General features: G+C 43.2%; 1 long non-coding RNA gene across 1 annotated transcript; it reads left to right on the top strand.

Annotated features, from left to right (window-relative positions):
• Positions 13,571–16,387, top strand: LOC110397884. The gene is made up of 2 exons (XR_002438061.1): positions 13,571–14,995; positions 15,619–16,387. It is a non-coding gene; the product is annotated as an uncharacterized LOC110397884 (long non-coding RNA).

The raw sequence follows: 24,486 nt of genomic DNA, 5'->3' as shown, positions 1-24,486 counted from the left end.
TTTTTCTCCGTCCCTACTCTTTGTTGCATGGGTGCTATGAGGTCTTCATTAACTAAAAGACTCATACCATTGATAGGCCAATCACTGACACCTTGACATCAGTGACATCTTGTGACACAGAAAATATCAGGGCTTTGGCCTATGTGATGGAAGCTTTATTGCCAAAGCATGATAGTAGAAGAAAAAAGAGCTGCAACACAGAACCTCTTTGAGAATGGTTTAAGGAGGAACAGTGAATCCTATATCCTCGTGTTTGGAAGGAGAAAAATGAGAGCCACAGGGAACTAAAGATGAGGTGGCGGTGAAGTACAAGAGATTTCCTGTCATGTTTTCGTCATTTAGTGAACAAGTACAGCAGACAGTCGCGCACTGTGGCTACTGCCCTTCACAGTCTATGGTAACCAGAAATGACCTTTGTCCTGACCAGACCACACTGGTGGAAGGACACAGAAACCAACAACATATCCATAACAATGTGAGTATAAAACCGCCAATTGAATTATATCACTGAATTATATCACAGTCAGGGTGCCAAACATTGTCTTAGTCCCTTTCAAGACTTCTTAATCTCTTGCAGGAGACTTCATCTTATTTATCAGGAAGATATGCTTCTCAAATACAATTTCTACATTTATTCCAATAGAAATTTGTCTGCTCTGAGTCAGAGCACGTAACACACAGGAAGTGGCAAGGAGAAAAGCTTGTACACCCCAAGAGCATTGTTCAGTAAAGTGGCAAGCTTGCCCAGAGGTGGCTCAAGTGTAACTAATCCTACTACACTGATCAGTGCAGAATCCTTTATGCTAAGAGGCAACTATGACAGAAACCAACAGGTTCAATATAGTCTCAGAAAGATGCAAAAGAAATTTGGAAGCTGTAGATGCAGACTTAGAAGAGTGTTGTGGAGGACAGTGGCTGAAATTTCTATACAGAACTACCCAGAGGAAACCTGCAACTCAAAGCAGGAGACTTCTGTGAAGGGAGAACTTCTGCTGTGTTCCCAGGATCTCAGCACTGGCCTTAGGGAAGTCTGTAAGAAGTGGTCCAACCCTGTGCAGTTTCTCCATGTCTAACTGCATTACTCAAGTAAACAGAACACATCCAAACCTGCATGTAACTCTGTCCATCATGTCTGCACTGCACTTAGGGCTGTATATCCCAGTGAGACCAGGTAATGTTCATCACCTCTATCATTACAAGCTGTCTGTTTCATCATGTTTCTCAGAATCAAGTTTCGCTAGTTCATCAGAACTTAATCTTCTTCTTCCCCTCTTCCTTTTCAATTTCAGCCTGAGATGCCTTCATCTTTTATTCCTCTGTGATTTCTGAGGCAGATAAAGCAATGCAGCTTCATGTTATTTGGAGGTTGCCAGGTCTGAGATCTTTGTACAAGATCTATGTTTCTTTAGAAGGAAGATTACAAGAGAATATCAGATCTCTGTTGCAACCAAAGCTGTCATTTGCTGGTCTGAGTCTTTCCCTTTTGCATGTTTTCTCATGTCGTTTAATACAGGAGACAGGTCTGGACTTCAATAATGCTAGTTTCTAACAACTTACTAAATGTTAGTTCTGCCTGCAGCCAAAATTAATCACGAATAGGTCCTTCATTAGAATCACAAAATTATAGAATCACCAAGGTTGGAAAAGACCTCCAAGATCATCCAGTCCAACCACCTACCTATCACCAAGAGTTCTCACTCAACCATGTCCCTCGACACAACGTCTAAATGTTCCTTGAACACCTCCAGGGTCAGTGACTCACTACAACCTCCCTTCAGGTAGTTATAGAGAGCAATAAAGTCTCCTCTTCTCCAGACTGAACAATCTCAGCTCCCTCAGCTGCTCCTCATAAGGCCTGTGCTCCACACCCCTCACCAGCTTAGTTGCCTTTCTCTGGACATGCTCCATGGCCTCAATGTCTTTCTTGCAGTGAGGGGCACAAAACTGAACACAGTACTTGAGGTGCAGCCTCACCAGTGCTGAGTACAGAGGGACAGTTACTTCCCTGCTCCTGCTAGCAACACTATTTCTGATCCAAGCCAGGATGCCATTGGCCTTCTTGGCCACCTGGGCACACTGCTGGCTCATGTTCAGCCAAGTATCAACCAATACTCCCAGGTCTGTTTCCTCTAAACAGTCTTCCAGCCACTCTGCCCCAAGCCTGTAATGTTGCCTGGGGTTGCTATGGCCAAAGTGCAGGACCTTGCACTTGGTCTTGTTGAACCTCATCCCACTGGCTTCAGTCCAGAGATCCAGCCTGTCCAGATCCCTCTGTAGGGCCTTCCTACCCCCAAGCAGATCAACACTTCCAGCCAACTAGTCATCATCTGCAAGCTTACTGAGGGAGCTCTCAATGCCCTCATCCAGGTCATTGATACAGGTTTTGGAAGAGGACAGGCCCCAGTACCAACCCCTGGGGAACACCACTCATGACTGGTCATTGGCTGCATTTAACTCCATTCACCACCACTCTCTGGGCCCAGCTCTCCAGCCAGTTCTTCACCCAGCAAAGAGTGTACCTGTCCAAGCCACGGGCTGCCAGCTTCTCCAGGAGAATACTGTGGGAGACAGTGTCAAAGGCTTTGCTGAAGTCAAGGTAGACCACATTAACAACCTTTCCCTCATCCACCAGGCGGATCACTGGATCATAGAAGAAGATCAAGTTGGTCAAGCAGGACCTGCCCTTCATGAACCCATGCTGGCTGGGCCTGAGTCCCGCACATGCTGTGTGATCTCCCTCAAGACAATCTGCTCCATAACCTTTCCTGGCACCGAGGTCAGGCTGACAGGCCTGTAGTTTCCTGGATCCTCCTTATGACCCTTCTTGTAGATGGGAGTCACATTGGCAAGTCTCCAGTCTCTTCTGGGACCTCTACAGTTGACCAGGAGCACTGATAGATGATGGAAAGTGGCTTGGCGGTCACCTCTGCCAGTTCCCTCAGCACTCTTGGATGGATCTCATCTGGCCCCATGGACTTGTGGCAGTCCAGGTGGTATAGTAGATCTCTGACCATTTCCTTCTGAATCGTGGGGGGTTTATTATGCTCCCCATCCTAGACTTCCAGGTGAGAGAGTAGAGTACTCTGAGGATAACTAGTCTGACTTTTAAAGACAGACGTAAAGAAGGCATTGAGAACCTCAGCCTTTTTCTTATCCTCAGTGGTCATGTTCCCAGCTGCATCCAGTAAAGAATGGAGATTCACCCTGATCCTTCTCTTGCTGTAAATATATTTGTAAAAGAGTTTCTCGTTCTCTTTTACCCCAGCAGCCAAGTTGAGTTCAAGCTGGACTTTTGCCTTTCTAATTTTCATCCTGCACATCCTAACAACTTCTTTGTACTCTCCCCAATTTGCCCATCCCTTCTTCCACTGGAGGCAGATTCTCTTTTTCTCCTGGAGCCTCAGGAAAAGCTCTCTGTTCATCCACACCGGTCTTCTTCTCCACCAGCTCATCTTGCGGTTCAGGGGGATAGCCTGCTCCTGCGCCTTTAAGACTTCCATCTTGAGGAGTGACCAGCCTTCCTGGACCTCTTTACCCTCCAAGAGTGAATCTCAAGGCACCCTCCCTACCAGTCTCCTAAACAATTCAAAGTCCGCCCTCTAGAAGTCCATGGTAGCAGTTTTGCTGTTCCCTCTCCTGGCTCCACTAAGAATCAAGAACTCTACCATTTCATGGTCACTCTGTCTAAGACAGCTCCTGACCTCCACACCTCCCACCAGGCCTTCTCTGTTTGCAAACAGCAGGTCTAGCGGGGCACCTCCCCTGGTAAGCTCTCTGACCAGCTGCAGAAGGAAGTTATCTTCCACACACTCTAGAAACCTCCTAGACTGCTTTTTCTGTGCTATGTTGTAATCCCAGCATATATCAGGGAAGTTGAAGTCCCCCATGAGGACAAGGGCTGGCGATCGCGCAACTTCTGCCAGCTGCTCATAGAACACCTCATCTGTCTCTTCATCCTGGTTAGGCAGTCTATAACAGACCCCCACCAGGATGTCTGCCTTGTCGGCCCTTCCCCTGATCCTCACCCACAGAAATTCAACCTTATCATTCCCAGCCCCTAGCTCAGTAACATCAAAACACTCCCTAACCTTCCATTGTAAAAGGCAATTACCTAGGGGGTTCCCTAGCAAAGGCTCATGGGGTAGGAGAGTAAGAAAGAAAGGCGATTTTGCACAAAATTTTTAAAAGTATGTTCTGTCATCCCCAAAACAACTTCTCTTCTTCTTTATCTCTTTCATCAACTTTCAGTAACTCAAAAAAAAATGGCTATAAAGTGATTAAAGTAATTTAGCATCAGATATTTCCATTGAGGTAAGATCCCAGAACCGTAAAGCTTAAACCACCTTTGTTGCTGCAACCCAAATGATAGCATGCCAGCTGTCCCTGAACAACAAAATTACAATCCTAGGGTCAATCTATGCTGAACTTCCAGACATATTGTGCAAAACTATGTTTTTTTCTGTGGTAGGCTTTCTCCTCTGAGTCACATGTTAACATGTGCATATGTAGACATACCTACAGACAAAAAGCCTATTAACTAATCTGTAACTCCCACTAAAGGTATTTATTGGCTTGTTGAATGCAGTTTTCTGCAAGTTCAGACCTGCTGTAGGGATCGTATTTTCCATGGGCTGGGTTATTACAACCTTCTTCGGTTTAGTCCATGGTTGTCCAACATTTTGGCAGGGACACACTGAGTGAACAGGAATTGTCATGGGTCACATATAAAATATTATAATAAACTTAATGTATATTAGTAACAAAATGTATTTTTTAATGTAGTTTTTATTAAAAAATAAAAAACAGGGACCAACAAAAACATAAAACTAGTGGGATGTTTGACCTTGTTTTTGTAAAACTAATGTATCAGGCTGGTTTGATGGCAGTAGTTGTCACTTCTAGTGAGTTCTCAAGGTGTTTGTCAGAGATTTTTGAAGAAATATTACTCTTCCTGTGCTTCATCCTTGACAATAATTGTTCACAAATGTACATACTGCCAAAAAGTGATGACATGAATAAGGTGTGACTGTGAAGCAAGGAATAATGTCCAAATTTTTCTTGAGTTGAACATCTGATCGAAATTATATACATTCCATGTGAAAATTTACAAGTATGTATTTATGTCAACTGAAAATGGAGTTCCAAATATACAAAAAAAAAAAAGATGATTTTTTTGAAATCTTGAAACCTATTCTCAAATGTCTTTATCAAAATGGAAGGCAGAGCTGCATATTTTTCACTGTTTACAGGACTGTGTTTAGCCAATGTATAAAAATGCATGAAATTATTTGCCATAACTTGAGCTTGCTGTAATTTAATTTCAAACACTGTTATTGTCTGAAACATAGCACAGATAAAGTGATTTTCAGCTTGAAGATGCATGTTTAACTCATTTAAACGAGTGATCAAATCCACCAAAATGCCGAATCTGTGAGCTATTTTCAGTCTTCACATTCTGGCACAAATTTTCCTTTTGATTCCATAAAGGACTTAGTGTCACTTTGCATAGTCTTTCTAGCATTTTATCCCAACTTAGCCACCTTCCCTCAGAAAAGTAGTTGATGACCCCATAATCAACATTCATACTTTTAAGGAACTCCTGGAACTGGTGATTATTCAGTTCCTTGGACTTTATGAAATTCACAGCTTTGATGACAATTTGCATGACATTATCTATTGTTAAAGCTTTTGGACATAAATTTTCCTGATGTCAAATGCGATGATATTTTATCAAACATGAGTTACTGGTGGTAACTGCATCATCTTCTATTAATTTTGTAAGTCCCTCTTTTTTACCAACCATTACCGGGGCACCATCAGTGGCTATACCAAATATGTTGACAAAGGTTAAAGAAAATCACTTTAATTTAGTTTTTTACTGCTTCGTACAAAGATTCAAAAGACAAAACAGAGATTCAGTTGTGTCTTTCAATGGCATCAAAGAAACCATTTCTTCAGTGACATTATGTTTGTTATCAGTACTTCTAATGAAAATGGCAAGTTGAGCCATATGTGTAGCAGCTGTCTATAGATGAAGGCATCTAATGCCAAAGCATAAAATTTCAAATTAGCATCTTTACTCTCCAATTTTTTCAACAGATTTTCCTTTTTCTTAAGTTCACTTGGCTATATTCTGGTTAGACAAAGTGACTGTAGAAAAATCTGTTTGGTCTGGTTTTGTTTGGTGTGGTTTGGTTTGGTTTGGTTTGACTTCTTTTTTATCAGGACACATTACATCTGTCGTGGTTTCCATACATTGCTTAACAAACTGATCATAAAGAAACAGTTTTGACTCTTTTTGCAATCAGATTTGCTGTAACGTAACTAGTTTTTATAACAGAGTCTATTTGAGGTTTAACTTTTTAAAAAAGGTTTATTTGAGACAAGACTTTTTTCCAATTCTGCTATTTTGTCTTTTACAAAGCATTCCTTGGTATGGATCGAATGTGGCAGCATGTTTCTGCATATAATATCTTCTCAAATTGTAATCTATGAAAACTGACATGACTTCTTTGCAAATTAAGCACAGTGCCATATTATTTCTCTGCACTGCACTGCACTCTCCGTGTCTCAAAGCCGGGCCGGGTCGGGCCGCTTATCACGGCCGAGCTGCCGCCATGATGACGCGGCAGTAGGGGGCGCGGGCCGCAGAGCGAGCTGAGCTGGGCCGCAAGCAGCTGGAAGGCCGCGGGTTGGCGTTAGTCGAACATTGCACGCTTCGTTATAAGCCTTGCCTCCGTGATTTAAGTGATTGGAGGGTAGGGGAATGGGGGGGAGGGGGCAGTAACTGTTCTTATGTTGGACAGCACTAGGAAGAAAGCAGGAAAAGATGTACTGTCCATTTCAGCAACAGCAATACATGGCATCATGTCAGCTGCATTAGAGAGCCAAGCTTGGGAGCTTTTGTAGAAAGGTGGGCAAGCAATGTGTAGATCATCTTCTACCCCATCTATTCTTACAGCACAGCCCTGCTTTTGTGTGTGTTCCACAACTCAGTGACTCCTGCTTAGGCTGACAACTGTGGCCTCTGGTTTGACTTGTAACAGTCCTTAGGTTTCTCCCTCTCTCCTTCCACAACCAGTGAAAGGATAAATCATCCTTTCCATTGCTATACCTTGCTTGCTTGATAGTGGACCTAAAAACAATATCCTGATCCAGCATAACAAAGCCTGAGAGCTCTGGTCTTTGACTGCTTGAATCACAAAGGTGTTAATGGGAGTATGTCTTACCTAACCTCTGACAGAGTAGGTTCCCAAATACCAGATACTAATTAGAATGAGAAGCAGTTCGAACTGTGGTATTCTTAGCCACGTGAAATCCCTTCCTTTCCTATTTTTATAGAATCATTTGAGTTGGAAGAGGCCTCTAAATATCAACTTTCCTGCAATGAAGAGGGACATCTACTTCATCAGATTGCTCGGAGCCCCGTCCAGCCTAACCTTGAATGTCTCCGGGGACAGGGCATCCACCATCTTTCTGGGCAATGGGTTCCAGTGCTTCACTACCCTTATTTTAAAAAGCTTTTTCCTTACATCCAATCTAAATCTCCCCTCTTTTAGTTTGAAACCATTTCCTCTTGTCCTATCATGACAGACCCTGCTAATGAGTCTGTCTCCTTTCTTATAGCCTCCCTATAGATACTGAAAAGCCATTATCAGGTCTCCCTGGAGCCTTCTCTTCTCCAGGCTGAAGAACCCCGGTTCTCTCAGCCTGTCCTCATAGGGGAGATGTTCTGTCCCTTAGATCACTTTTGCATCCCTCCTCAGGACGTGCTCCAAGAGGTTCATGTCGCTCCTCTACTGAGGACTCCACATCTGGATGCACTATTCCAGGTGAGGTCTCACCAGCACACAGTAGAGGGGCCAGATCACTTCCCTCAATCTGCTGACCACACATATTTTGATACAGCCCAGGATATGGTGTGCTTTCTGGGCTGCAAGGGCACACTGCTAGCTCATGTCCAGCTTACAATCCACCGGTACTCTCAAGCCCTTTTTGCAGTGCTTTGCTCAATATTTTTGTCCCCCAGCTTGTATTGATGGTGAGGGTTGCCATGACCCAGGTTCAAGACCTTGCACTCAAATCTGTTGAACCTCATGAGGTTCTCCTGAGCCCACTGCTCGCAGCTGGTTCCTCATCCACTGAATGGCCCATGGGGGACCATGTCAAAGGCCTTACTGAAGTCCCAATAGATGACATCAGTGGCTCTTACCTTTTCCTCTGATACAGTTACTCCATCACAGAAAGCCACTAAGGTGGTCAGGTAGGACTTGCCCTTGATGAAACCATGCTGGTTGTCTTGTATCACCTCCCTCTCTTCCATGTGCCTTAGCATAGCTTCCAGGCAGAACTGCTCCATGATCTTCACCAGCACAGATGTGAGACTGAAAGGTCCTTCCTACCCTTCTTTAAAATGGGTGTGATATTGTCTTTTTTCCGGCCACCTCACTTCACCTGACTGCCATGACTTTCCAAACATCATTGAGAATGGCTTGTCAAGTACACTCCCTCAAGACTTTGGGATGCCTCTCAGTGGGACCCAAAGACTTACGGGTGTTCAGGTTCCTCAGATGGTCGCAAACCTTATCTTTGCTCTCCCAGTCCCTACCTTTCAACCTATCTGCTTGAGGGGTGTGTGGAGAGCAGTCGTCAGTGAAGACTGAGGCAAAAATATTGTTGAGTACTTCAGCCTTGTCTGTTGTTACCAGCCTGCCTGCATTGCTCACTAGGTGTAGATATGCCTTCTTGGACTTTCCTTTCCTTTTTGATGCAAAAGCCCTTCTTATTCTTCTTTGCATGCTTTGTCAAATCCAGTTCCATCTGGACATTGGTCTTCCTGACCCCATCCTTACACAGCCTGTCAGCATCCCTGAACTTCTCCTCAGGTTATCTGTCCCTGCTTCCACTGCCTGTGCATTTTTTTCTTGCTCTCCTGTTTGATCAGCAGGTCCCAGTTCAGCCATGCCAATTTCTTGCCTTCGTTTCCTGACTTCCTTCACATGATGATGGAGAGCTCTTGTACCCTAAGGAAAGCTTCCTTTAAAGATTTGCCAGTTCTGCTCTGCTCCCTTGTCCTTGAGGGCAGTTTCCCAGTGGGTTTTGTTGACTAACTCCCTGAAGAGCTGGAAGTTGTCGTTCCTAAAGTTTTGTGTCCTGATTTTACTCTTTGTCTGTCTGATATCCCTCAAGAGCGTGAACTCCATGACTGCAAGGTCACTACAGCTCAGGCAGCATCCAATTCTGGTGTCACCAATCAGTTCACTTGTGTTGGTGACCAACAGGTCCAGTACTGCACCCTCACTGATGGGAGTGTCTGTTACTTGGCTCAGGAATTTATCCTTGACACGTTCCTGGAGCCTCCTGGATTGCCTACAGCTCACTCTGCCACTTTTCCAGCTGATGTCAGGGTGGTTGAAGACCACTAGCAGGATGAGAGCCTGCGCGTGTGATGCATTCCGTAGCTGGAGGAAGAAGTCTTCACCAACAGGCACCACTTGATCAGGTGGCCTGTAGTAGACACCAACCACAAGGCTCCCTTTATTGCCTCAGCCTCTTAATTCTCACCTATAAGCTTTCAACTCAGTCGTGGCCATTCTTTAGGGATAGCTCTTCATACTCTATTCCTTCCTAGATACAGAGGACAATGCCTACTCTCCTCCTTCCTGACCTGTCAATTTCCTCACATGTTCTTCATTTTATGAAGGGCTTTACAGCATTGGTGAATGAGGGAAGAGCAACTGACATCATCTACCAGGACTTATGCAAAATATTTGACAGTGTTCTGCACAATATCTTTGTCTCTGAAGGGTAGTGATGTAGGTTTAATGGACAGGTCACTGGATGGATAATAATTTGGATAGATTGTTGCACTTAGAGTTACTGTTAATGGCTTGATTGATGTCCAGGCGTAGACCAGTGAGGAGTAGTGTTTCTCAGGGATCAGTATTGGGCTGAGCATATTTAGCATCTTTGTCAGTGACCTGGATAGTGAATTGAATGCACCCACAGCACATTTGCCAATGACACCAAGCTATGTGGTGCAGTTGACACTCTTGAGGGAAAGGATGTCATTCAGAGAGACCTTGACAGGCTTGAGAAGTGCACCTGTGCAAATCTCATGAAGTTCAACAAGGCCAAATGCAAGGTCCTACACCTGCATCAGGGCAATCCAAGCACAAACAGACTGGGAGGAAACTGGGCTGAGAGCAGCCCTTCCAAGAAGGATCTGAGGGTATTGGTTGACAAGAATCTCAGTGTGCAGCAAAGCGCTTTTGCACTCCAGAAAGCCAGCCCTATTCTGGGCTGCATCTAAACAAGTGGAGCTAGCATGTCAAGGGGATGATTCTCCCCCCTTACTCTCCACTCCATGTGGAGTACTGCAGTCAGCTCTGGGGTTCCCTACATAAGGTGGACATAAACCTGTGGAGTGAGTCCAGAGAAGGGCTGTAAAGATGATCAGAGGGCTGGAGTAGCATTCCTATGTGAATAGGCTGAGAGAGTTGAGGTTATTCAGCCTGGAGAAGAAGAGGCACTGGGAAGACCTTATAGCAGCTTTTCAGTATTTAAAAGCCTACAGAAAATTTGGAGAGGGACTTTTTGCAAGACCATGTAGTGATAAGACAAGAGGTAATGTGGGGTAATGTTTGTAAACCTAAAGATGGGAGATTTAGTCAGATATAAGGAAGAAGTGCCATTTTGAGGGTGACAAGGCACTGTAACAAGTTGCCCAGAGAAGTTTTGGATGTCCCATCCCTGGAAGTGTTCAAGACCACCTTGGATGGGCCTTTGAGCAACCTGATCAAGTGGAAAGTGTCATTGCCCACAACAGGGAGGTTTGAACCAGATGATCTTTAAGGTCCCTTCCAACTCAAACCATTCTATGATTATTCTATGAAATTGTAGTGGTATGCAATTCGAGCTGTGCTTTGAAGACGTGAAACAGGTAAAAACAATCCACTCAACCAATTAAATGTCTCCCCACAAGGTCCCAATATAAATTTTCAGCCATTTCAACAATCTTCTCTGTAAAGTTGCTTTAATACACTGATGCCAAAGAATGGTCCTAAGTATGTCTGAGCTGTGCCTGGTTGGTCATTCTTGAGTAGATGCAGAAAAATCCAGATCCTTCTGCCAAAGTCTGAGTGTGGCAGCCAGAAGACAGATGAAATCTGAAGGTTAACTAACCTGTGTAGATATGCCCATAGTCTGCTTCAACACTGGCCACTCTGACTCTTACATGAAGTCCTCAGACTCACGTCTTCTCTCCAGAAAGATAGGGAGCTTCACAAACAATTTCCAGCACGAACACCTTTCCCACTAGACAGATGGAAACACAGGGACATGTGGCAACTCACAGAATTCTGTTCCTGGTTGTCTTTTATGTGTGTTTGGAGGAGGCCTGAGTTTGGGGAATACTTGTCCGCAGATCAGCTAGCAGAAAGGTGTTCAGCAGGAGAGTGGCAGTGTGGTATAGGAAAAAATAAAAGCATAATTCAGAGTTATCCTGTATTAGGACCTGCTCTAAATGTCTGAGGTAGTGGGAATAGGACACTGAATCACCACAAGCTTTTTATGAATTTAAATGCAGGCTGATGTGAAATAAGTGCCTCAACACCCCTAAGAACTTGAATCCATGCTCTGACTTCGTTTTCAGCTTTCTAAATACACCACCTAACATTTAAAAGTGCCAGGAATGTAGCAGCTTTTCGTGTGGTAGCACTGTGCATACAGAGGAGTCTGAGGGAACACTTCAGAACAATGAAGAATATTTATAATGAATCTGTAATGACAAACATTTACAAGCACATCTTGCCATCAATGTTTTTAGATAGTCTCCTGTGGAAGAACATAAGCAGGGAGATGGAACTCCTTCCTTTGGGTTGAATTTGATCTTTTCTGAAGGACAGGAATAGTTATTTCTCTGACAATTCTAATGCACTGTGAACATTGATAGTTTCTACATATTAGAAAAAGAATGATCTTTTGAGAAAATGATTTTGTGAAGTAGGTGGTTTTCACCTCTTCCAGTTCTTCTCAAAACCAAGAGTTCCTACCCCTGGAATTAGTATTCCCATCAGAAACTTCCTCCTAAGCACAATACTTGACCTAAAAAGTCACACAAGAGAATACTTTTGTGTTTGCTGCAGATGGGATACTTGCTGAGGGATGAGCTGTGACTCTGAAGACATTATGGTCACTTTTCAGTGACCTCAAATTCCCCCTTGCTTACCCATCCCTGTCAGCAGAGAAGATTGTGTGAGTTTCAAGATCGATAAGTCAGGCTAGTTCAAACCACCTTCTCCATCTGTGTACACTCAACCTACTGCTAAGAAGATCAAGATCATGACCACCTGGGGAACCTGAACATCCACAAGTCTATGGGTCCCGATGAGATGCATCCCAGAGTCCTAAAGGAATTGGCTGATATGGTTGCCAAGCCACTCTCTGTAATATCTGAAAAGTCATGACAATCAGGTGAAGTCCCTGGTGACTGGAAAAAAGAAAACATTGTACCCATTTTTAAAAAGGATAAAAAAGATGACCCTGGGAACTACTGACCTGCCAGTTTCGCCTCTGTGCTGGGGAAGATCATGGAACAGAACCTCCTGGAAGCTATGCTAAGGCACATGGAAGGCAGAGAGGTGATACAGGAGAACCAGAATGGCTTCACCAAGGGCAAATCCTGCTTGACCAGCCTAGTGGCCATCTATGATGGTGTCACTGCATCGATGGACAGCCTCTCTGGGCAGCTTGTTCCAGCACTTCACCACTCTCTCTGTAAAGAACTTCCCCCTGACATCCAATCTAAAGCTTCCCTCCTTGAGCTTAAAACCATTCCCTTAAAACCTTGCACTTTGCTATATGGAACCTCATTAGGTTCACACAGGGCCACCTTTCAAGTTTGTTGAGGTCCCTCTGGATGGCATCCCTTCCTTCTAACATGTCAACTGCACCACTGAGCTTGTTGTCATCAGCAAACTTGCTGAGGGTGCACTCGAGCCCGTCATCAGTGTCACTGATGAAGATGTTGACGAGCACCGCTCCCAAGACAGACCCCTGGGAGACACCGCTTGCCACCGGCCTCCACCTGGCCATAGTCCCATTCAGCACAACCCTCTGTCTTGGCCTTCCAACCAATTCCTTATCAACCAAATAGTTCACCCCTCAGATCTGTATCTCTCCAATTTAGAGATAAGGATGTGGTGCGGGACCATGTCAGAGGCCTTGCACAAGTCCAGGTAGATGACATTGGTTGCCTTCCCTTTGTCCACCAGTGTCATCACTCCATCACGGAATGCCACCAGATTGGTCCAGCACGACCTTCCCTTGGTAAAGCCATGCTGCCTGTCTTGGGTCACCCACAAATCCCTCATTTGCCTTAACATGTCTTCTAGGAGGATCTGTTCCATGATCTTCCCAGGTACAGAGGTGAGGCTCACCGGCCTTCCCGGTAGTTCCCTGGGTCCTCCTTCCCCTTCTTGTAAATGGGAATGATGTTTTCTTTTTTTCTAGTCCCTATGGACTTTTCCCAACAGCCATGACTTTTCAAATATGATGGAGAGTGGCCCAGCAACCACATCAGCCAGCTCTTGCACTCAACAGGGGAGTTGAAACTCGATGATCTTTGAGGTCCTTTTCAACCCAGGCCATTCTATGATGCTATTAGATTCTTTAGGACACTGGGGTGCATGTCATCTGGCCCCATAGACTTGTATATATTCAGTCTCATGAGGCGGTCTTGGACTTGCTCTGCCCTTACAGTAGGGGGTGATTTACTCCCCCATTTCTGACCTAGAGGCCCAGGATGCTAGTTTCAGGGACGTGAGAAATACAAGAATCCTGGCTGCCAGTGAAGACTGAAGCAAAAAAAACCTAGTTTAGTACCTCACCCTTCTCTTTTCTCTTTGGCCTGCCTCTTCTGGCCAATGTACCTATAGAATCCCTTCTTGTTATTTTTAACATCCCTTGCCAAGTTCGATTCCATCTGCACCTTGGCTTTCCTAATCCCCTCTCTGGAAATCTGGACAGCAAAAACTATGGAACACTTCACAAATTTGCACACACTGACAGAGTGAGCACTGTGGTTGGAATACTGGAATCTTTTCTGAATACGTTTGACAGAACTTCATGGAGGGGCTGGCCTCTTCAGATTATCAAAGGTAGGATAACGTACATCTAAAAAACAAGCAAGAGTTACCCCAGACAATTTTATTTAGATTTAGTGCTCAGTGTCTCTTTTCTAAGTAGCACTTAGTCTTCCTAGTCTACATAAATATAAAAGCTAGGTGCATGTATGCCTTCATTATTCCCACTCTGTAGAGGATCTCTTCTCAGATCATGCTAGCCCATGTCCTCATTGTTTGGTTGTGGTAAAAACAGTAGGAGCATAATTTGAACAATGCTAAGTCACTGAAACTTCTCCAAGCATTCACATTCAAGCAAAACAAGCGTCAGTAAGAACTAAAAAAAACCTCATAGGATAACAATAAAAAAGCCATGATAGATAGCTCAGCCAAAAGGTTTTAACTCCTGAAAGGTCAAAGAAAAAATGCACTGAATTTACAGTGTCTGCTAATGATAAAATTCTGGAGGATGCTGCTATACTCATCGCACTCATGCATCTAATCTCTTTTTTTTTAATAGCTACAAGATAGGACCATTGAATTAGACCTTTCAGAAACAATCTGTCAGAGGAATTTGGTGTGTTAAGCTGGTAGAGTCCCCAACTAAGAAAATAATTTTCGGTACTTCATAGTTTTTAATACAAAAAGTGTAAACATAGCTAAAATGAGTGCAGAGGTCAGTTGTAAGGGAAAGGACTGGTGCTACAGATTATAAAGGAAAAAAGATCCTCTTTATTTTATATTTTGTGACTTGAGGTGTTTTTTTGTCCTTATCTCTCCCTACAGAGTGGAACACTTGAACAGTCACTGAACAAAGGGTGGGACGAAGGAGATTCTTTAACTAACTGGAGTGTCATTCTCTTGCTGTCTCAGTGAGTAGCTGGGTGTGTCTAGCTTGTTAATCCAAAGACTTAACAATAAGAGGGCCAGACAATCTACTTCAATGCAGAGAGCTCAGATGGATGCAAAAACTCTCTGCTCCCACTCACACTGCAGGTAGAACCCATGCAGTAATCAACCCCTTTTGTGAGACAGATCCTAAGAATGTATTTGAAGCAGAAATTGTCTGCCAAATGTGCAAACACCTGAAGTTTTACCAAAAACTGCATGTTTTTGGAAAGTGAGCTCCAAAATTAACAGTAAAAGAAAGAATCTTAAAAAAGAAAAAAAGAAAAAAATGTACTTCTGGTCTTAACTGAAATAGATTGGTGTGTAGTTTTGGGAGACTCAGAAACTGGTTCTTCACTATCATCTTACTGGATTTTGATATTTTGAACAGAAGATCAATAAATATGTGATTTAATTATAGTTAGGCGTTAAAAGCATTGGGGCTTAAGGAACAAGGGTAGATATTTAAAGAAAAAATGAAATAGACAGTAAAAGAAATGCTGAAAAAATAAATACAGTAAATTAATACTGTTGGGGTGCAAAATTGCATGTTTTTCTGATCAATTCAAGCATACAAGTCCTAATTACACCCTTGTTTCTTTTGCAGGTAATTCTTCAAAGATAAAATGCTACCAGTGTCAGTGGTGTGCTCACAAAATGGAATAAAGAACTATAAGCCTACTGCTATATTTGTAGGAAAAAGCAATGATTGAAAGCCAGAACGAAGAGGTGCCAGAAGAACCAAGAAGGCTGCAAGTTCCCAAGAAGCCAGCAAAGTACACTCAGGCCAAGGCCTTGCTAACTGGAAACTATGAGGAAAGTACCTATAGGAGATCCTGCAGTGTCCAGTTGCTCCTCTATTTTGTTTTTGTCAGATAAAGCACAAATGTTTACCGTGGCTTTACTTTTATTTCTTTAACTTTTTTTAATCCTCTTTATGCCTTTAAAGAACAAATGTTAGAATGTTCTGAACTCAGAATAGTACCTGGTTATATGCAATTGAGTGCAAATCACACAGACTGTATCTATTCAACACACTCTCAGGAGCAGCCTCCCACTGATTTCAGTGTTGCTGTACTCATCCATGGATCCTACTGAAGCAAGTGTGAATATTCCTCTAGACCTCCCTGGATTTTGGCAGGATTCTGAGTCTGCTGAGCCCCTGCATAGAAACACAGGACTGGTGGAACCCATGGTCCTGCTGTCACAGCCAAACCTACAATCAAGTTTTGTTCCCAACTAACACACTAACTCTGTCTTAAGAAGTTAGCTGTCTTGTTTTCTTACTTTATTTTAGTTTAAAAGATGCTCCAGAGCCTTAAGCATAACATGAACCAATCTTTAATTTTCACTGTAATAAAAGGTTACTTATCTTCTCCCACTTCTTCCATCAGGTCATATAGGATCCATCTGATGCAATCCACATGTAGGGATAGGAGAGTTTCTGGAGGCTTTCCTCGGAAGTGTGAGCAGCCAGGCCTTTGGCACTTGGCAGAATGTCTATGCATTTTACGTAAAGTGCTGGTGCTCTCCTGAGGCTAGCAAGTAGAGGTGACCTTGCATATGGATGTGATTCTTCAGTTACTCACTTATCTCCACTCAGTGCTCTCCAGCAGATGGTTTTGCCAAGTACTGCTAGTTTATGTAAGGTAGTAGCCTAAAAAATACCTAATTCTTTAAAAGGGAAACAATGCAACAGGGACTTCCTCTGACTCACTGTTTGCCTGAAGCTGACTTGTTGTCCCTTAGCTGACTAGGATGCCTTAAATGCTTAGAAAGATGACAGAAGCTAATGAGGAGTAACAGCTCTTCTTCATGGCAATATGTTCCAGCTTGTTCTGTACAGTGCTCAGCAGTTCAATAAGTAGCTGCAGCATATATTCCATTGGAGAGGAAGGAGAAATAGCCTTTGTATTTGGGGAATTAGAGATGTGAAGGTTGGGGGCAGCATGGGACGCAGTAATCATGAGATGGTGGAGTTCAAGATCTTGAGTGGAAGAAGTAAGGCAAAAAGTAGGATTGCTACCCTGGACTTTCGGAAAGCCAACTTCAACTCTTTCCTGGGCCTACGTGGAAGTATCTCGTGGGCTAGAGTGCTAGAAGGTAAGGGGACCCGTGAGAGCTGGGCAACATTTAAACAGCACTTCTTCCAAGCTCAATATTGGTGCAACCCTAAGAGTAGGAAATTAGGGAAGTGTGGCAGGAGACCTGTGTGGATGAGCTAGGAGCTCATGGATAAGATCAAAGGGAAGAAGGTCTATGAAATGTGGGGAAAGGGTCTGTCCTCTTGGGAGGAGCATAGGAGTGTTGTCAGGGCCTCCAGAGATGTGACAAGGAGGGCTAAAGCCCATCTGGAGCTGAAGCTGGCAAAGGAGATAAAAGATAATAAGAAGGGTTTTTTAAAGTATGTTAACAGCAAAAGGAAGACTAAAGATAATGTGGGTCCCCTACTGAACGAGAGGGGTGTCCTGGTAATGGGGGATGCTGAGAAGGCGGAGATGCTGAACACCTTCTTTGCTTCATTCTTCACTTCAAAGACTCCCCCTCGGGACTCCTGGACCCTGGAGGGAAGAGAGAGGGTCCAGGAAATGGAGAGCTTCCCTCTGGTTGAGAAGGGGGTGGTCCGGGAGTATCTGTGTGGGACAAATCTATGGGCCCTAATGGGATGCATCCACATGTGCCAAGGGAGCTGGTAGAGGTGGTTGCTGAACTGCTCTCTATCATCTTTGACAGGTCTAGGAGAACTGAAGAGCTGCCTGAAGACTGGAGGATAGCCAGTGTCACTCCAGTCTTCAGAACGGGCAAGAAGTAGAATCCAGGAAGCTACAGGCCAGTCAGCCTCACCTCCATCCCTGGAAAGGTGATGGAACAGCTTGTTTTGGATGCCATCTCCAAGAAATTGGAAGAGAAGAAGTTTATCAGGAGTAGTCAGCATGGATTCACCAAGGGGAAATCGACCAGCCTTGTAGCCTTCTATGATGGCATCACTGGCTGGGTAGATGTGGGGAGAGCAGTGGATGTCATCTATCTTGACTTCAGCAAGGCTTTTGATACTGTCTCCCATGACATCCTGATAACAAAGCTGAGAAAGTGTGGGATAGATGAGTGGACAGAGAGGTGGCTTGAGAACTGGCTGACTGGCAGAGCTCAGGGGATGGTGATCAGCGGTGGAGAGTCTGGTTGGAGACCTGTGACTAGCAGTGTTCCCCAGGGGTCGATGCTGTGTCTGGTCTTGTTCAATATCTTCATCGACAACCTTGATGAGGGGATAGTGTCCACAAAGCTGGGAGGAGTGGCTGACACACCTGAAGGCTGTGCTGCCATTCAGCAAGACTTGGACAGGCTGGAGAGCTGGGCAGTAAGAAACCAGATGAGATTTAACAAAAGCAAGTGTAGAGTCTTGCAGCTGGGAAGGAATAACTGCATGCACCAGTACAGGTTGGGGGCTGAGCTGCTGGAGAGGAGCTCTGCAGAGAATGACCTGGTGGTCCTGGTGTACGACAGGGTGGCCAAGAGCCAGCAGTGTGCCCTGGTGGCCAAGAAGGCCAATGGGATCCTGGGGTGCATTAAAAGGAGCGTGGCCAGCAGGTCAAGGGAGGTGATCCTCCCCCTCTACTCTGCCCTGGTCAGGCCTCACCTGGAGTACTGCATACAGTTCTGGGCTACAGTACAAAAAAGACAGGGATCTCCTGGAAAGAGTCCAGTGGGGGGCCACAAGGGTGATAAAAGGCCTGAAGCATCTCCCCTATGGGGAAATGCTGAGCAGCCTCGGTCTGTTCAGCCTTGAGAAAAGAAGACTCAGAGGGGATCTTATTAATATTTATAAATGCCTTAAGCGTGGGAGAGAAACGGACATGGCCAACCTCTTTTCAATGGTCCGTGGGGACAGGACAAGGTGAAATGGCTATAAACTGGAGCATAGGATGATCCAAGAAAGAACGTCTTCACAGTAAGGGTGGTGGAGCACTGGAACAGGCTGGCCAGAGAGGTTGTGGAGTCTCCTCTGGAGATATTCAAGACCCATCTGAATGCTTACCTCTGCAGACTGCTGTTGGGAGCCTGCTTTGGCAGGGGGGTTGGACTAGATGATCTCTAGAGGTCCCTTCCAACCCCTACAATTCTGTGATTCTGTGATCATAAAGGGACTGTAGTCTCCAACACATTATGTTATCAAGCAGCTAAGAGACACTCTTAAATTCCTCTCATTTTTTCACATTGGTACCTTAGTGATGTCATGACTATACATAAAACAGATGAAAGAAATTTCAGCACCTGCTCTTAAAGATACAAGTGTAATTTCTTAGATTTGTCTTCTATGAAGTCTTGGTTTTGAAAACACCATTCCATCACCTTGAAGTGACTACACCAAGATCCACACCCCTCTGCTAGAACAACCAGACAGCATTTTCCACCCTCAAAACAGAAAACATGTCTGAGAAATGAAGCTGAAAGCCTGGCAACTTGATGTTTTGTTTGGTGAAGGTCCATTCCACAAAGCTTCATACATGTAGACATCTGAAGAAGCATTTAAAGACATCATTACTACACTGCTTTTCACAGCTCAAGTTTCTGTTCAGAGGAGTGTTGGAGATCTATTGTGTCAATAGTGACCACAGTTTCATAAAAGGGCTTTGGGGATACAGTTATGTCAGTCAATCATTGTAGGTTTTGTACTCTGATGGATGAGATCTCAAAGTAAAGCAAAACTCCTGGATCTTCCCTCTCAAATCGTTCCAGAAAAGAAGGAAGCCCAGCCACGGAAGGGTACTCCACTGTGAACTAGTGAAAAGAAGGATAGAGTAACAACAGGAACTAACAAAGAATTCTGAACACTTACATATTAAAACTGCTGTTACAATGTGTTTGTGAGGCATTCTGCAGAAGAAAATCAAATATCAGGCTTTCCAAAAAGTAGAGAAAAGTCATGGGAATTTGAGAGCCTCAAGCATCTATTTCAATATACATGGGACAGTCAAGAGTTGCCAGCTCAACTCAAAACAAATGTACCTATTTACAGAGTGCAGAAGTTAGGGCTCAGATGAGAGGAGAGTTGCATGTAGCTATGAAGTATGAAAAAGGAGTTCATAGAATCATAGAACGATGGAATGGCTTGAGACCTTAAACATCACCTAGTTCCAACTCAGGTAGATGATATCAGTTGTTCTTCCTTTGTCTACTGATGCAGTAACTCCATCATAGAAGGCCACCAGACTGGTCAGACACAGTTTACCCTTGGTGAAGCTATGCTGGCTGTCTCATCTTTCATGGGCCTTAATATAGCTTCCAGGAGGATCTGTTCCATGATCTTCCCAGGCCCAGATGTGACATGCACTGGCCTGTAGTTTCCCAGATCTTCCTTTCTTTTTCTTAAAAATGAGAGTGATGTTTCCCTTTTTCCAGTCACCAGGGACTTCACCTGACAGCCATGAGTTTTGAATATGATGAAGAGTGACTTAGGATTTTCCTAACAAGGTTAAGTGTCAGAGAATGTGTTTGGCAGTCTTTAGCATGCTGAAGAGGGCTATTTTAGCTTCACATATCTTGCTAGCCAGGAGAGTGAAATATGTGGAAATATCATGTGCAACTTTTGTCAGCTTTTTTGTAAACAAGAAGGTCTCTCAGTACCAGCCATGAGCTGAATACTAGCATGGGAGTTCTAGAAAAGGAGTGTACAGTCAACTCATTGTATCATCAGAGAACAGGAATTAACTAGCTGTGGTTTTGGAATTCCATGTCAAAAGTTCCCATCTTTATGTATGTCATTAAGTATTTTCTTCCCTCCTCCCTCTAATCAAATCTTTGTTCACATTTGCAAGTATGAAGGATGAACTTACTATGTACAAGAGATTTTTTGAAGGGCTTATTCAGTTGTTGTATTGGTAACCTCTCTACATCTCAACCCAACTATTGCTGCTGCTGCCTGTCAAGTTCAAGCAGAAAGTGTTGAATAACTCTTGGTCCTGTCTGTATAAGGAGAGCAGTAAAACAGCAAAGTAGTCCCTGACCAAGTGCAGGCTAACACAATAGCCTGACTGTACTACTGCATGTATAGCTTAGCCCTAAGTTCTGCCAGGTAAACTGTGTGTATGTAGGAAACATGATTTCTTTATTATAACAGTATTCACCCCCAAGCTTATACAGGTTCAGTGTCAATAATCAGCCTCCAGCTCTACCCAACTTTGACAGGCATGTTTATCGGTAGGACTGCAAGGACATAGCAAGGACAAGCAAGTAAGACTGTCGTCATACTATTTCAGCTCATACACAGCTATTTCTGCTCAGACCTAGGCCTCATTACACAGAGGGAGTTGAAAATGTGTTCCAGATGGCTCATCAGCACTCATGTGAGTAACAGCTGTAACAGAATCCTTGCAACTGTTTGACCATCATATACCATTTTTTACACCACTGCCTTCTCTAAGAGTGTAAATATCATAGACCACAGAAATAAACTGCAGCAGCCTTTCTTCCACCATGTTTTGTTGAGGTAAATTCTATCACTTATCACTGCCAGCTGTCACTATTTCTCCAGGGATTCACATACCTTTGTTAATGAGCTTACCACCCCCTTAGCTAGCTTTGCTGCTAGAGAACTATTCCAGAGCAAACATAACTTAGAACAATGAAAGAAATATTGTATGCTTGACTGGAGAGGCTACTGGTCAAACAGGACTTTACCTGTAGTTACCATGTTTCAGCATTGTTCCCCAGCCACCTGGGCCAAACCAAGCATTTCGACCATTACTATCCTAATCAAATCGTTACAATCTAATCTGATTGGAAAAGTTTTTATGTGAAGCAGTCATAGTCACATATTCTTTCAGTGCTTTTCAACTAATTTTCACAGCTCTAATGACTAAGTTTCTTTGTGTTGATCCTCCTTTGAATGTAGCAGAAGAAAGAAAGAAAGAGAGAAAGAAAGAGAAAAAGAGAAAGGAAGGAAGGAAGGAAGGAAGGAAAGAAGGAAGGAAGGAAGGAACAACAATAACAACAAAAAAACAACAACAACAACAACAAAAAATGCAACAACACAGAGCTCCGGAGACTACTGGATTTTTCCTAAAGCCAAATTATTACTCTCACAGGAAAAAAAAAAATAGGGCTCTTTGCAATAATAATGATGAATGAAAATTGAGGTCAGGTCATTCCTTGACACAGAAATCATTGTGACCATATCACCATGAAAAGAATTTTACAGTTCACAGAATCATAGAATGGTTGATGTTGAAAGAGACTTCTGGAAGGCATTTAATCCAAGCCCCCTGCTCATGCAGGGACAAGCAGTGCAGGTTGCCCAGGACCAGGTCCAGGTGACTTTTGAAGTTCTCCACACAACTGCTCTGGGCGATATGTGCCAGTGCTCTGAACAGTTGAGTACTATTACCAGAGTTGAGTAGTATCACTATAGTATACCATATTAAGACAGCTTTTATTAGTAAAAAGAACTTTTCACTGATAAAAAGTACCCAGTGCCTCAAATAAAGCTACTTGCATATGTACAAGTGAGTTAAAAGGAATGGATAGGGTTTAAAGAACGAAAAGATGTAGTTAAAAAAAAAAACAACAACACTTCAGTGTTCTAAATGTGTAACAACAATGGTTTTGTAAATATTTATCCTGAAAATGATCATTTTTTTGTATCAAGTGGAATGTTGTTTATGTTGATTAATGGTTATAGCGAAGATGATGAGTTGACCTCTTGTTTTCTTTATTGTGATAAAGTGTGATAGCTAGCATTTACTCATTGAAGGTATTTGAATTGTGAGCGTGTAAGTCCAATAACTACTCTGTTCTGCATAATCACATTTCTTATTTCATTATTTCATAACTAGATTTCCCTTCTCTGTTATGGTTAGCGAAAAGCTAGCATAATGAATCCAACCTATATGTGGGCAAAAAAAAGTTCATTGTAACAGAAAGTTACAACTTTCACAGCTATCCTGCCCATCTATACAATATTTGAAGGTCACCTAACTCACTTGATATTTTGTTTAGACTTTCAAAATTAGTCTCAGGAAACTTCTCTCTGCATGAAGACATGGACTGCAATAAGTAACAAATAGGAGTGTTTGGGATGAGTATTGAGTTATGTTACAATAAATTCATAATTACCTGAGAAAGCCAGGAAGAGTAAGAATATGCAATACAAGTTATCTACTTTCTTTAAAATGTCAACTCAAATTCAAGCCTTTATCAGTGAATTTCTATTCTTGACAGCTCCTGGTGTGGGTATCTTGTGGCAGAGAAAATTGAGCTTGATCCCTAGTGAAGCTCCTGAACTGTCAGCATCTGACAGTGATAGGACAAGGGGGAATGGTTTTAAACTAAGAGAGGGGAGATTTAGTTTAGATGTTAGGAGGAAATTTTCTACTCAGAGGGTAGTGAGACACTGCCCAGAGAAGCCATGGATTCTCCATTCCTGGGGGTGTTCAAGGCCAGGTTGGATCGGGCCCTGGGCAGTCTGATCTAGTGGGAAGTGTCTCTGCCCATGGCAGAGGGGTGGAACTGGAAGGTTTTTAAGGCCCCTTCCAACCCAAACCATTCTGTAGTTCTGTGATTCTGTGAACAGTTAATAGTGGTTGAGGTCCTCTTTAATAAACATGACAGGGAGCTGGGCTTTCAGAGCAGAATGTCACTATGTTGTCTGTGGTCTAAGCAACCACGGATGTGACAAATAGACCTCTGGCTGACAACTGGTTGCTGCTGTCCTGTTTCAGTTTCATATGATTTGATACTTTAAAAATTTACAGGCATAAAGGAAGAAAGTTTCATGGTTGTCATGAGTGGCACATACTACCATTCCCTGCATCATACTCTAGCAGTAAACAAGAAGAGTTATTTACACCTTTTTTGCAGGATAGTAGAGAAAATTATGCTTCTATGAAAATGCTCTGCCTTTAAAACTACATATTCCTGTCTTCAGGTCTATAAAATTAACCATGCTGCTAACACACAATGAAGTTTGGCAATTGTAGCATCCACTCTGCCTTTTGCTCACATCCTTCTTCCACGACACTGGAAGAAAAGAACAGAAGGAAGATGAAAAGATTTGGTTGAGATAAAGACAGATTATTAAGAAAAGCAAAAATACGCACATAAAAGTGAAGAAAAAAGAGGAATTTATTCACTAGTTCCTTTTGGCTATGTCCTCAACTTACTGACTTTTTGGTGGAGAAGAGAGAGAAAGACTTCACAGTGTGCAAGCACTGTTCACCAAGAGGTAAAACTCTAATGTTTTTTCATATATGTTTAGCTGCTTATGCAAAACACAGCACCATACAAGATACTGTGAAGAAACCTCTCTTCATAAATTCATCCTAGTCAGATCCAGTACACATACCAGTATGAATGGGGAAAAAAAAGAATCATAACTATCAAACAACCACTTTCCAGCATTGCTTTTTTTGTGGGGTACAGAAAACAGAGTGCTTTAGTTTCTCTTCAGCGCAAGACAGAATGAAAGAAGGAGATAATT

This window comes from Numida meleagris, chromosome 1, assembly GCF_002078875.1.
Source record: "Numida meleagris isolate 19003 breed g44 Domestic line chromosome 1, NumMel1.0, whole genome shotgun sequence".
NCBI classification, from domain to species: Eukaryota; Metazoa; Chordata; class Aves; order Galliformes; family Numididae; genus Numida; species Numida meleagris.
This window is presented reverse-complemented; position numbering and strand designations above follow the sequence as displayed.